The 14031-nt window shown below is 44.1% G+C and overlaps 1 protein-coding gene across 6 annotated transcripts in view; it reads right to left on the bottom strand.

The window, feature by feature from the left end:
• Rbm47 (RNA binding motif protein 47) overlaps window positions 1-11723 on the bottom strand; it is a 161806-nt gene extending 150083 nt beyond the window's left edge. The window contains exons 1-3 of one of the 6 annotated variants that reach the window (XM_040292522.2): window positions 11583-11723; window positions 11264-11421; window positions 10732-10864 (exon numbers count right to left, since the gene is read on the bottom strand). The gene's annotated coding sequence lies outside the window, so the exon portion shown is untranslated. Of the gene's footprint in view, window positions 1-10130; window positions 10622-10731; window positions 10865-11025; window positions 11187-11263; window positions 11422-11582 lie in introns of those variants that run through there. The other 5 variants (XM_078021219.1, XM_021722745.3, XM_078021221.1 and 2 more) reach the window with 5 other exon arrangements.
• Between the last annotated feature and the right edge of the window lie 2308 nt (window positions 11724-14031).

Raw genomic sequence — 14031 nt, forward strand, 5'->3', positions numbered from 1 at the left:
TGAGTGGTAGGAGATGATCAGAAAACAGGGCAGGGTCTGGGGATATAGTTGAGTAGTATGAGTGTTCTCCTGTCATGAGCAAGGTCCTGGATTCTCCCTATATCTCTCTCTCACACATACACACACACACACACACACACACACACACACACACACACACACGGAACAGTACTAGAAATATAGTGCCTCTGGCCCCTGAATGAGATTGGGAGGCACTGGATGCCTTTCAGCAGCAGGCTGACTGGATCTGACCTCTGTTCTCAGAGTCACTATAAATACTAGGTCAAGAAGAGAGTATACAGGGTGATGGGTGAGGCCAAAGCATGGGACAGAGAAGCAGACTCTGCAGTAGTCCCAATGACTCTCTTTAGCCAATGGGCAAAGAGAAAGACCCTTCACCATTACCAGGATGTGGGAAACACAGTTGTCACCATTTAGTTTCAGGATCTGTATCCTGTGACAGTTCCCACTGAGGAAGTGACTCTCAGCTTCCATTCTGGGCTCACGAGTGCCACTGGAGCTGGCGATTTCTTTTATTCACTGGCAAATCTCCACATGCCTTGGGGTGGATCCTGAAGCCCACAGTGTGGGGCAGAAAGCAAGACAGGTCCCTGGGCCAAACCGTGGTGCGTACTGAGTGGGAAGAGCTGCCCGGGGATTGGATTCCCTTTGCTCTGCAACAGGATTTCACTGGAGGTGATTCTCCACTTCTCCACTCACCTGTCCTCCTTCTCACCTCTTTTCCCCCAAGGAAGAGCTACACCACAGTCTACAAAAAAAACCACACTGCCGGGGCTCCCGGCCTGGATACCCGGCGGAGAGTCCTTCCTCTAGGGATTTCTTGGTTCACTCTCCTTAATTTTGAGGAAAGGTGCTTCTTTCTTCTAAGAATCGTCTAGTAAGTGCCTTCTAATCATGAGAACACGCACTGTTTTCTCCTTTCCTTCACTATCCATTGGCAAAGGGGACTCTTTTGGAGCAGGGAATGTGGCTCATGGGTAGGGGACCTGCCTAGCATGCACGAGGCCCTTGGTTTAATCCCCAGCACCACCAAAAAGGAAGGGGAAAAAAAAAAACCACTCAGCAAGCAGCACGACCTTTTCAAACGATATATGAAAGGGCAGAAAAAGAGGTATAAACTGCTTTTTGGTATCAGGGATTGAACCCCAGGGTGCTTAACCACTGAACCACTTTGCCAGACCCCCCCCCTTTTTTTTCTTTTCTTTCTAATATTTTAACTGTAAATGGACACAATACCTTTATTTTATTTATTTATTTTATGTGGTGCCGAGGATCAAACCCAGTGCTTTAAACAAGCTAGGCAAGCGCTCTACTGCCTAGCTACAGGCCCAGCCTTTTTTTTTTCTTTCTTTTTTTTTTTTTTTTTTTGAGACAGGGTCTCACTAAGACCTCACTAAGTTGCTAAGGCTGGTTTTGAACTTTTGATCCTCCTGCCTCAGGCTCCCAAACCATTGGGATTACAGGCCGGCTGTGGGTCACTGTGCCCAACAGAGGTATAAACTTTTAACAATAGGTGATAGGCACCTGAGTACTTGGCAGTTCCACCTGCCACCCACCCACCTCTGTCCCCACCCCACCCTGCCAAGCCGAGTTTCCAGAGGCTTAGCTGAGAACAGGGCTTCTGCTCTGACTCATTCCTGCCAGTTTACGACAGTACTATAGTACTTCTTCCATCCAACAAGTTTTGGTAAAACCCTTGTGCAAGAAATAGGACACCATCTAAATAAATATGATGTACAATACATATCCACAGAATGCAAAACAAAAAGAGCATTATTTTAAATGTTAATATATTTGGATGAAGAACATCTTGTTTTTAGTTATTGAACACTCATGCTAGACCAACCGCATTAAAGGATGCAAATATTATTCATGCACAAATCCCACCTCCAAGGCACTTTATATCTATTCTCTAGGAAAAACAGTATATGTATAAAAGTAAGTGGTGACATAAAATGCTATGGGGAACAGTCACATTAGGCATATGGCAGTTCCGACAAAGCTCCATACTGCATATTACTGTATGTAATGATTATGACTAGGAAATACCAATCAATGAAAGTCCTATAGGAACTACTTAAGTTTGATGTATTACTTTTTAGGGGGTGAGGGGTACCAGGGATTGACTCAGGGGCACTTGAGCCACATCCCAGCCCTATTTTGTACTTTATTTAGAGACACAGGGTCTCACTAAGTTGCTTAGCACCTCGCTTTGCTGAGGCTGGCTTTGAACTAGCGATCCTCCGCTTCAGCTTCCAGAGCCGCTGGGATTATAGGCATGCGCCACGACACCTGACTGATGAATTCCATTTTTATTCACTGAAAATTTCACCTTTCCATTAGCCATCCCAGAATCCACACTCCATTTTCAGCAGAACACTGACAGTCTCTACCTTGATGATTCTAAATAACTTAGTATGCTATAAGAACCAAAAAAAAAAAAAAAAAAACTGCAAAATAGGGTCTGCCAACAGTGGCAATCACCATTTGGTTAAAGCCAAGGAATGACATTAGGAAGAGAATCCTGGATTCCAACCAGCAGTAAAGGCCACACAAGGAAATTATTTCAGGCTGGGGTTGGGGCTCAGTGGTACAGCACTTGCCTAGCATGTGTGAGGCACTGGGTTCGATTCTCAGCACCACATATAAATAAAATAAAGGTCCATTGACAATTAAAATAATATTAAAAAAAAAAAAAGAAAGGGACTGGGATTGTGGCTCAGTGGTAGAGCGCTAGCCTAGCACATGCGAGGCCATGGGTTCAATCCTCAGCATCACATAAAAATAAACAGAATAAAGGTATTGTGTACAACTAAAAAAATATATATAAAAAAAAAAGAAAATTATTTCATGGAGTAGGGGAGTGAGATAAGATTCAAACACCAAAATGCTTTCAAATGTGATGCATATCATATTGATTATTTACCATATCATTCAGATTATTCATCAGCCACTGTCTGCTTAAAATTATTTTTTTCTTTTTTCTTTTTTTGGCAGTGCTAAGAATGGACCCCAGAGCCTAATCCATACTAAGCATGCCCTCTACCACAGAGCTACATCCCCAGCTCTGCTCTAAATTTTTCTTTTTCAGTACTGCGAATTGAACCCAGGGATGCTTTACCACTGAGCTACATCCCAAGCCCTTTTTATTTATTTTTTTATTTTGAGACAGGGTCTTGCTAAATTGCCCACACTGGCCTCAAACTTGCAATCCTCCTACCTCAGGCTCCCAAGAGGCTGGGATTACAGGCATGTGCCACCCTGCCCAGATCTCCATTCAAAACTCTTTACATACAAGAGGTTAATCTTCATAACAACCTTGTGAGGTAGGCATTTTACAACTGGGGAAACTGAGTCACCGGGTGATTTTTTTTTTTTTTTTAAGGTTACCAATTTAAAGTCACATGAAACAAGGGATAGAGCCAAGATCAAAATCAAGGTGATTTATGCCCTTTACTACTTGGCTATGGAGTCTGAATTCAGTGTGAATAGTCATCCTGTCCCCCAAATTGTCATTTTTATTCTGGCTAAATCCCTTTTCTTTCTCTCCACATGTGACCAAACTCTACTGATTACCCTGAGAACAAACCAGCCCAGAGGGCTGAGCTCTCTGCATTAGCACACTGCAGCTTTGGGCTTTTATAATCTGACTAAACTCCAGGGTAAATCCACCACCAGCACATTCTCCCCAATAGAAAGATCCTCTGCATGAAGAAATATATCATGGATATTAGCTGATAGAATATGAAACAAAAACATCAGGTATTGAATCTTCTGTTAATAACAACCTGCAGCGCCCCGTGGAGTTTTCTGTGTCACCAAACCCTCTCCATTGTAGTTACACAAAGGCAACTTTGTCTTGAGAAGGCGACTGAGGATGGGCCTAATCTTGGCAAGGGCTTGGTATACCAGGAACCGTGTCATTATTTTTTAAAATAAATGACAATCAACAAAAAGAAATATTATTTAAGCTATCCTCTCAAAAAAATCACAGCGCTATTATCACAGACATCAGATCCCCACTTTTAGAAAAATGAATGTTTTACCTGAGCTTGAAAAGTCCAAATAGACGTTTCCCAGAATAAGAACCACCTGAAAAAAAGAACTTCTCCATTTCATTAAATACTTTAGTACTATGTTATTTTTTCTTTTGGCACATAAAATGCTTTGTAAAAATGATTGAGTCACAAGTTTCAGGCCAGCCTCAGCAATATAGGGAGACCCAGGCAGGAAACAAAATATGGAAAGGGCTGAGGTAGCTTCGTGGTAGAGCACCCCTGGGTTCAGTCCCCTGGCCCTTCAGGGGTGGGAGTGGGGATTAATTTAAAAGAGAGAGAGAGAGAGAGAGAGAGAGAGAGAGAGAGAGAGCGCGACAGATCATAGTGCCCTGATATCTTTTTGACTTCTGTCTGTGTGAGTGGAACCCAGGGCATCATACAAGCTAAACACGAACTCTGAACTACTCATTCCCAGCCCCAAGGTAGAAACTTTTTCATTATAATTTTTAAGGTGGACATTTCCTGGGTCAGGTACCAGCATCCTGTCCCTGTCAGCTGCACAATGCCCAGCATTCCCTGTACACCATGCACTGCCCATTGGGATATATAGCCGACTCTTGCTCACCCATGTGAGGGTTATCCATCTCTCCTAGAAACAGGTTCCTTTCCATCCAGCCTCAAGGAACATGAGCAAAATTGACCAAGAGGGGCTGGGGTTGTGGCTCAGTGGTGGAGCTCTCACCTAGCATGTGTGAGGCACTGGGTTTGGTCTACAGCACCACAAAAAAAATAAAATTATTGTGTCCACCTACAACTAAAAAAAAAAAAAAAAAAATTTATATTTTTTTAAAAACTTGACCAAGAGGGCTAGACTTGTGGCTCAGTGGTAAAGTGCTTGCCTAGCATGTGTGAGGCACTGGGTTCGATCCTCAGCACCACATAAAAATAAATAAAATAAAGGTATTGTGTTCATCTACAACTTAAAAAAAAAAAAAAAAAAAGACCAAGAAGCCAAGCTCAGTGATTCATGCCTGTAATCCCACCAGCTTGGGAGGCTGAGACAGGAGGATGGTGAATTCAAAGCCAGCCTCAGCAATGGTGAAGTGCTAAGCAACTCAGTGAGACCTTGTCTTTGAGTAAAATCCAAAATAGGGCTGGGGATGTGGCTCAGTGGTCGAGTGCCCCTGAGTTCAAACCCCAGTACTCCCTCCCCCCCCCAAAAAAAAAAAATGACCAAGAGCCCTGGTTAGGAAGCTACAGTTTTTTCAGGGACCCCCTTTCATTCAAGACACACCTATGGGGATATCACATTCATAAAAACCACAAACATTCAGTATCTCCAAAGAAAAATGTCTTGATTGGGGGAAACTGGATATTGTTTTCTTCATTAATGTGACTGACTATAATTTCTAAGTAAAATACACGTTTTCAGAACCAGAAATCCACGGAAACAAGAGGGTTGATATTTTCCCAAAACACAACAGGTTTTCAGGGGTAGGCTACCACTTTGTCTTCTGATGCCAAATCTCCCAGGTAGCCTCCAGAAAGGTAGAGATTGTACTTTTGGTTTCTAAAATGACCCTAAAACCTCCAGTGGGGTACTAAAAGACCTGCTGGAGCTGGGCACGGTGGCCTGTAACCCCAGTGGCTCAGGAGGCTGAGACAGGAGGATCACGCGTTCAAAGCCAGCTTCAGCAATGGTGCGGGGCTAAGCAATTCAGTGAGACCGTGTCTCTAATAAAATATAAAATAGGGCTGGGGATGTGGCTGAGTTATCGAGAACCCCTGAGTTCAATCCCCAGAGTTCACTCCCCCCCAAAAAAAATACCTTCTGGAATCCAGTGCTTCTACCATACCATCAGGTTACTTTGAGGTTTTTGGTATTTTATAAACATAAACTTATATACCTCTGAACACACCAACAAATCATTTTTTCATAAACTGAGTTCCTATGATATGACACTAAAGAGTCACACCAACAATTAAAAATTCATATTCTATATAAAAGTTGTATTTGGGGTGCTATCCTGAAACCAGCAGAAAGTGGAGGGAAGGCAGGCGGTGGGAGTAAGGCGAAAGGCATGTGCCTTTTGCAATCAGCTTAGTTTTGGCTGTACCAAGAGATGGTATCTTGAATTCAATCAAATCAGCATCTCCTGTGGCCCACTAGAAAACTTCCAGGTACAGAGGTGGGAAGGAGCCTCAAGTTCCCACATTCGCCAGTTCACCTGCAAGAGTTTAAGGACTTGGATAATTTCCCTGTGAACTTTCTATTGAATTCCACACTAGCAGCACATGCTGAACTCACCTGTTTCTTGGCCATCTGTTCCTCTACACCTCTCTTCCTTTCTACTTTAACTGGAAAATTTCTCCCCTACACTATTTTCAAAGCAAAAAGAGATTCTTAAAAGCAGGGTGTGGGGGGGTGTTAAATGACTCCAGGGGGAAGATATCTCCTACCCGCACCTAATCTCCTCTCCCCATATAGACGTGAGAAGTATCAAATCAGAATCAAGCTGTGACCAACTGAGACCATCTCAGGAGTGCTCCAACAGGTGATTCTGGATGGCACACACAAAGTGGCAGCATGCCGCCACCACCCCCAGTCTCCAGCATGAGATGTTTCCAAAAACTAGAGGTGGCAACAAGATGATTACTTATTATCATTTTTACACCAGTTACCTGGAGGGTCCTGAGGCCGCACCTCTCTTGTACCCCAAGTCATCCCTGCATTGCCATTTATGGAAAATCTTCACCAGGTGGTTCCCTGAAGCAATGACTGAGCAGGTGGCTGTTCTGATTAACACTGATGGTATTAAACCAGAAAAATCAACGTCATCCTAAGACCGAGATTGCTCCCAAGAGGAAAAATACATCTCTTCATCAGGCCAGGAGTTGGAAGGTTCCAACATAACTTTTAACTTGGACTCATTCTGACAAGCATTTTAAGGTACATTAAATGTCTTCATTGTAACTTTATGTAAATTGGTTATGCAAATTCTGCATTCTAGCAAAACATCTCCTTTTCCTAAATCTTACAATTCCCAAATTTAAGCCCTCTTCACAGTAGGAAATTTTTTTGTTTTGGTTTGCTTTTTGTTTTTTCCAAGACTATGTATTCTTTGGGATACCAAAATCCCTGAGCCTGAATCCAGATCCAGTTTTAAGGAAATCTCTCTCCCACACCAGCACCCTGTACTCACTTCCTTAGCCTTTCCTAAAAAAAAAAAAAAGAAAGAAAAAAACCAGGGAGAGGACTTAAGATATGCAAGTGGAAACACACAAAACTATTTCTATAGAAGTCAAAGCTCAAACATTTGGGCCCAGGGTGGGCACACCTGTAATCCCAGCTACATAAGAGGTTATAGCAGGCCGATGTCAAATTCAAGGCCAATCTGGTCAAAGACCCTGTCTCAAAGTAAGAAATTTTATAAAAAGCTGGGGGTATAGCTCAGTGGTAGTGTGCTTGCCTAGCATATGCAGGCCCTAGGTTCAATCTTCAGAAGGACAGGGGGGTCTCAATTATTTGGGACATGATTTACTTATTTTTTCCCCTCCAACTAAATCCTTTAGCTTTCCTTGAAGAAATGACTGTAAAAAACACAATTCTGGAAAATCAAGGCTGAAAACAGCATTCTGTGTGTTGCATAACAAAACAGACCCTTTACAAGACAAGTGGATAGGTCTGTAGTTTCAGCAGTTCTATCTATTTACTGTGGATAGGTCTACTGTGGCAGAGGTGTGAAGTCCTATGCACACAGGTTTCATAACTGCAAAATGGAATAGGACTTATTTTAATTTGGGGCTCAGGAATAGAATTTGAGAACTGAGGGTGTGGCTCAAGGATAGAACCCTTATCTAACATGCATGCATAATGTCCCGAGTTCCATCCCCAGCACTATAAAAAAGAAAAAACAAAAAGTAGAATTTATAAAGCATATTCAATCGTCTTGTAAGAAAACTATTTCATCTACATTAATCTTTTTTTTTAACATTTTAAATTATTTTTTAGTTGTAGATGGACACAATACCTTTATTTATTTTTATGTAATGCTGAGAATCGAACCCAATGCCTCACAGGTGCTAGGCAAGCACTCTACCACTGAGCCAAAACCCCATTTTTTAATCATTGATTACTAGTAACCCAAAGATTAGAGTTTAATATGAATGTTCTTATCATGTGAGGAAAAACACTGAATGTATTAAACACTAGGTGCTCAGAACATGTGTCCAGAAACATGCAGCTTCCTTGTTTTCCGCCTTACTTTATCTTCAGGATCACTGTTTTAGGTGTAACCCCTTCAAAATTTAATCTAGAGCATTTCAGTGAGGAATCAAAAATAAATATATTCAGAAGGCAATAGAATTGATAAGCCATCATCAATTTGAGGCCAGCCTGGGCAACATAGTGAGACTCACCACTCAAAAATCAGTAAATAGATAGAACTGCTGAAACTACAGATACTGCTGAAAATGTTGATACTGAATTCTCAATCCTATAAACTTCCTAAAAGGCAACAATCAAGAAGATAATAAAACATCAGATTTTGATTCATATTCAAATATGTTCAAAAATACTCTTGATCTGATTCATTTAAGTGGGGGGAGGGGTGTGGCTCAGTGACCGAGCAAGTGCCAGGCACGCATAAGACCTTGGGTTCCATTCCCCAGCAACCCTCCAGTACCACCTGGGATGGGCCTGGGAGGTAGAATTTGGAAAACAAAAACAATTATTTCGTAAGAAAAGTGAAGGACTGCAGAGTTAGGCTAGAGACTTTGCTACTGTCACCTATCTTCTTCATTTGGTAAATACTGTCAATCATGCAGCTAGAAACTTGTGAAGTTTCTGATTCCCTGTTCTCCCCAGGTATGGCCTCAAATGAAGTCAAAGAGGCCTATGGCGTATATAATCAGAACAAGGTGAAGGGTCAGGTGGACACAAAAATACACAAAAACTCAAATTACCTTCTCCTTTCCCTTCCTCCTCCCACTTCCTTTTCACATTGAGTTGGTTTTCTTCCCTCTGATTATCAACTTAACATTATTCTTTAAATTGAGAGCAGCATAAACTTCCACAAGGTGCTCAGTCCCTTGGTTGGGTACTTTGGTTTGTCTAATGGTTGTTCACCACACCACTGACAACCTTTCACCTTTTAGAATCAGCATCTGCAGTTCTTTTTCTAATGGACAACTTTCTGTGCTCAGAACTGCGACAACCCCTTCTGTTGTATTGCCAAGGCTCTGCTTTCCCTCCCCTTAAAAATCTGTGTGACTTCACCTTAAAGCTTAAATAAAATCTTCAACTGTATTCCTGCTGAAGAAAACTGAAGACACTACCAGGGAGGGAAAAAATTACTTTTAGTGCAAATCAGGAATGGCCTGACTGGGTACCTTGAGAGGATGGTTATTTTTCTATGACTTTGATAAGCCTCAAAATAGAAGCCACGTCCCTAAAGGCCTTGGGACAGTACCCCCCAGAGTCACTAAACTTTTATCTAATTTTAAAATGAGTCATTTATTTGGAAAATTCCACTTCCACTTATTTTAACTCATTTCTTAATTATCCGGTGACTGTTAGCTGTCATCATCCTCAGGCCCTACCCGTTTCTACAGCTTGAATATTTAACTTTGAAAAAACAACCCAGCCTCCCCTGTGGGTTCCCAGCAGAGGCGAAGGAATCCAGGAAGACCCCCTTCCTGCCTTGGTTAACACCTAAATGGGATGCCTCAAGTCATGAATGCTTCTGCAATCTCACTGTAACAATCCGACTCTAAAGTCACCTGTGCCTCTGGGCAGCCCAATCATGTGTTTTCAAGGGTGGGAAAAAAAAAATCTGTTTCTTTTAGGGAAAAAGACTCTTTGCTACAGGAAACATGAAGGGGCTGTCGGTACGATGATCTGCTTTTCCAAAAGCTGACGCTTTACAAATCTTTTTATAAACCCTTTACTTCCCACTAAACAACCCAGAACCAGAAGCAAGACGGTGGAAGGAGCGAGATAGGGCAAAACGAGCGAAGAAAAAGGAGGGGGAAAAGTTACTACTTCAAAACTGGGATCCAGATGGAAGATTCAGGGACAGTAGTGACAAGGATCACCAAAAGCCGCCTTACCTTTGGTAAGCATCTGGAGTCGCCCACTTGAGAAATTACCACCAGTCCCCGCTCGGGTAGCAATGGACACAGCTAGGAAGTAACCTACAACATCTTCGCCGCCGCCCTCTTTTTAATGTAAAACCAAAATAAGGAGTGTCCAGCTACTCCCACCTCGCCGCTTAAAGCAACAGATCGTTTTAGGCTCAACTCCGGGGCTCGGGGAATTGCAGTGGGTCAGAATCTCTCAACTTTGGAGACGGGCGCAGAGAAGGAACTCCTCACGAGGACAACTCCCCCAAAACCCTGGCTTCCTACTGTCCCGGGCTGCGCGTTCCAATAACCCGAAGGCAGCTGTGGGGTTCGATTCCCCGCGGCAGCGACACCGGCAGAGCGCGGCGAGGGTCCCAGCCCAGCGGCGCCGCGCCCGCACCCCGCGGAGACCAGCGGCCCGGCTGCCCGGTTGCGTGCGTCCGGCGCGGCGCGCGGGGAGCGCTCGGGGTCTGGTCTCCGGGCTCTTCCCGGTTCCCTCCCTCCCGCCTCCCGCTGCCCTCCCCCAGCCGAGGCCATTCGCCTCACAGTAGCAAGGTTGTCTCTGTCTACTCCCTTCCCTTAAACTCACCAAACCAGATTTTTACTCCCAACACCGGCAACTTCCCGTAAATCTGCACTGAAATTTTATCCTGCTCGCTGAGCCTCCGCTGGCTGAAGGCCAGTGCAACATTCCTGTTGTTTTAGGAGCGCAGATACCTTAGCTGAAGGTTAAAAAAAAAAAAAAAAAAAAGAAAGAAAAGAAAAGAAAAAAAATCGGCCTTGATGGAGAGATTTGGGGACTTCGCCCGATGGACTCCTCCTCCCCTCGCTCAAACAGCCCCATGCATCGCAAACCGGCAGAAAGGGCCCCAGAAAGTAGCACCTGCTCCACCTGGGGACAGGAGTGCGGCTCAGGCGTCCGGCCCCCTCTGGGTGGCTCAGAGAAACCCAGCCAAGAACTAAGTTGGAGGACAGGGCGCAGAATCCCGCTGCTGATCGCAGGCCGGGCAGTCCCACCCTCCCCCGGCCTCTCACTGGGAAAGAGGTCGTAGGAGCAGGTAGGCTCGCGGCGAGCCCCGAGGCGGGCCTGAGGCACCGGGGCCCTCCGCCCGCGTCCTCACCTGCGGCACAGCCTGGCTCGGACCCGCGTAGGAAGGCACGTCACGCGGACCGAGTCCTGACCTCGGCCGGGGCCTTCACAGCAGGGCCTGGGGCCTGGGCGCCGCTCGTTCAAAGTGGCTCATTTTAATGCGCTCTGACCTGGTGTTACAGCTGGTTTCTAGAAAGGGAACAAAAACAGTGCATTTAGAAACTGCAGCCCAGGGCCTGCCTGAACCTTGCCTGATCTTGGCCGAGTTGGCTCCAAGGGCAACCCCTTCCCCACTCCCACCAAACGCACCCACCCAGCGCCTGCAACCCGCGCCCCACCCCCCACGTTACCTGTTTATACAAGAGTGAAGGAGCCTCCCGCATTTCAAAAGAGCGCTAAGCCTGTTTGGAGGCGCTGAGTCCGCCAACAGGAATCGAATTCTGTGACTAAACAAACTAGAAGAGGAAGCGGGCACCACCAGGAACCTAAAACCCGAGTTGTGATTTCGGGTTGCAAAGTCATTCAACGGAGTGGGGCGGGAGGGATGTTGTCTCTCCTTGGGCTACTTTAGTGGAGAAATGCTCCAAAAATACTTTTTGCTGGCTAAATGGGTAAACATATATAGAGCTTGGAAGGGTAAGGGTACCTGGCACGTGGTGATAGTTGCCATTATTATCATTATTATATGTTTGGTTTTTTTCCCCCCAGCAAAGGAGAGTGCAGTCCAAGTTAGAATGGACCCCAGACTCAGCACTGCCACTAGTTAGGTGGGAGGCCAAGAGCAAGTTATTCAAAAGCCCCTCCCCCTCGGTTTCTAGAAGATTCTAACGACGGGATTTTTTGCAGTTTAGATTCATTACCAACAGTCTCGAATACAATGGAAAATAAAGTATTTGTAAAGGGGTGTACAACTGATTTTCATCTCACTTTAAAGTTATAAGAGTGACAAGCGACATGTATGTTACAAATTCCATGAAGTTCAGTAATAGAAAGGGAATTCAAGATCAAGCAATTGGTCTCTGGGTGTGCTTAATTCTAATTTGGATTTAGGCACTTGCTTAGACCTGCTGTTTAACTAGGGGGGGGTTCTTAAACCAGTGTGAATTAGAGGTAAGTAATTTTAGAACTTTTCATATATATTAAAAATGTGATTATTTAAAACTAAAATGTGGTCATGTCTCCATCTTTAACCTCCACTTGACGTTTAAACAAAGAAATCATAATCCCTGTACATTAACGAGGCCCTTTGTACCACTTTGACCCATCCTATCATACCTCATCAACTCCTTACAGAGGGATTCTGTTATTCTCATTTTGCAGATGAAGACACTGAGATCACAGAGATTTAGTAATTAGCTCAAGTTTTCCCTGAGTAATGAAGCCAGGCTTAGTTCCTATGTCTGGTTAAATCTAAAAGCAGCCTTTTCCACCTCTGGGAAAAGTGATTCCTTCTAGGAAAAGAATTCTGCAACATTTGACATCCTTTAACCTTTTTTTTATCTTCCTGCAAAATTTAACCCAGAACAATTCAATATTTTCTGAGTTTTAGATTCATCTCTTGTCAATACAAACCAGTGTGCACCGAGAATAGCAGGCAGTGGGAACACTCCTAAGTTCTTGCACCATACCTAAGTGTTGACTCTGCCAAGCATGAACAAGGGCTCCACAACCTTAAGACAACTTGGAAGCCAGGCATGGTGATGCACACCTGTAACCCCAGCAATGCAGGATCCTGAGGAAGGAAGAACACAAAGCTTGAGGCCAGTCTCACCAAGTTAGTGAGACCCTGTCTCAAAAATAAAAACGGCTGGGGATGCAGCTCAGTGGTAGGGTGCCCCCAATTTAATCCCCAGTATTGCCATCAAAAAAATAAATAAATAAATAAATAACTTGGAAAACCAACTCCACATTAGCCTAAATTTTTCTTTTCTTTCCCAGAGAATCTTCAAAGATTCTCAATGTCAGGGACCCTCTGAGATAGAGGATTCAAGGGGAAACATTCTTGGGAGCACAGATGTTTCCACATCTGAACAGGATTTTCAATAGGAAGCACTGGGTCAGAGAGCCTAGAGAACAATGATTGGGAAAAATAGAATGAGTGTTGAAAAGCAGGAGTCGTGTAGCTCAGTGGCACAGCACTTGCCTAGAGTGAGGGTGAAAGTGCAGAGGTCAGTGTGACCAGGTGAACTGGGGCTGCGGTCAAGGAAGATGGCCCTGGACAAGGTCCAGGTTCCAGGAAGCAAGTCCTCCTAATGGTTCTGAGTCTGTTGTGTTTTTTTGTTTGTTTGTTTGTTTTTGTTTGTTTTTTCCCTTTGTCACCCAAGCTGGTCTAGAACTTGTGAAACCAAGTTATCTTCCTGCTTCAGCCTTGCAAATGGCTGGAACTACGCCTGGCTAAAATAGGTTTTTTAAGTGACAGGCTATGGCAAAAGAACTGTAAGCTTTCATTATTTTGTTTTTGTGAGTGACCTAATTGCCTATTTTTCATTATTACTAGCATGTGGGGGTGCTGGGGATGGCTAGCTAGGTAAGTGCTCCCCCACTGACCCACACACCCAGCCCTGCAATGCTGTTGTTCATTCTTAGGCAGACTCTCTTCTCCTGCATCCCTTTAGTGTTCCAACCCCCTGCCCTTTGCTTTCTGCTTCCTTCTTTCCCTTCTGCTTATGAAGCAATGTTCTGGAGTGAGCGCAAAGAACATGGAGCCTGGTTTCCCTTAGAGTCTGAATCTCTTAGTGGTGAGATACTGGACAGACTGCTGAACCGGTCTGAGCTTCAGTTCCTTCATTTGTTAAGTAA

Source organism: Ictidomys tridecemlineatus, chromosome 9 (genome assembly GCF_052094955.1).
Source record: "Ictidomys tridecemlineatus isolate mIctTri1 chromosome 9, mIctTri1.hap1, whole genome shotgun sequence".
In the NCBI taxonomy this organism is placed as follows: domain Eukaryota; kingdom Metazoa; phylum Chordata; class Mammalia; order Rodentia; family Sciuridae; genus Ictidomys; species Ictidomys tridecemlineatus.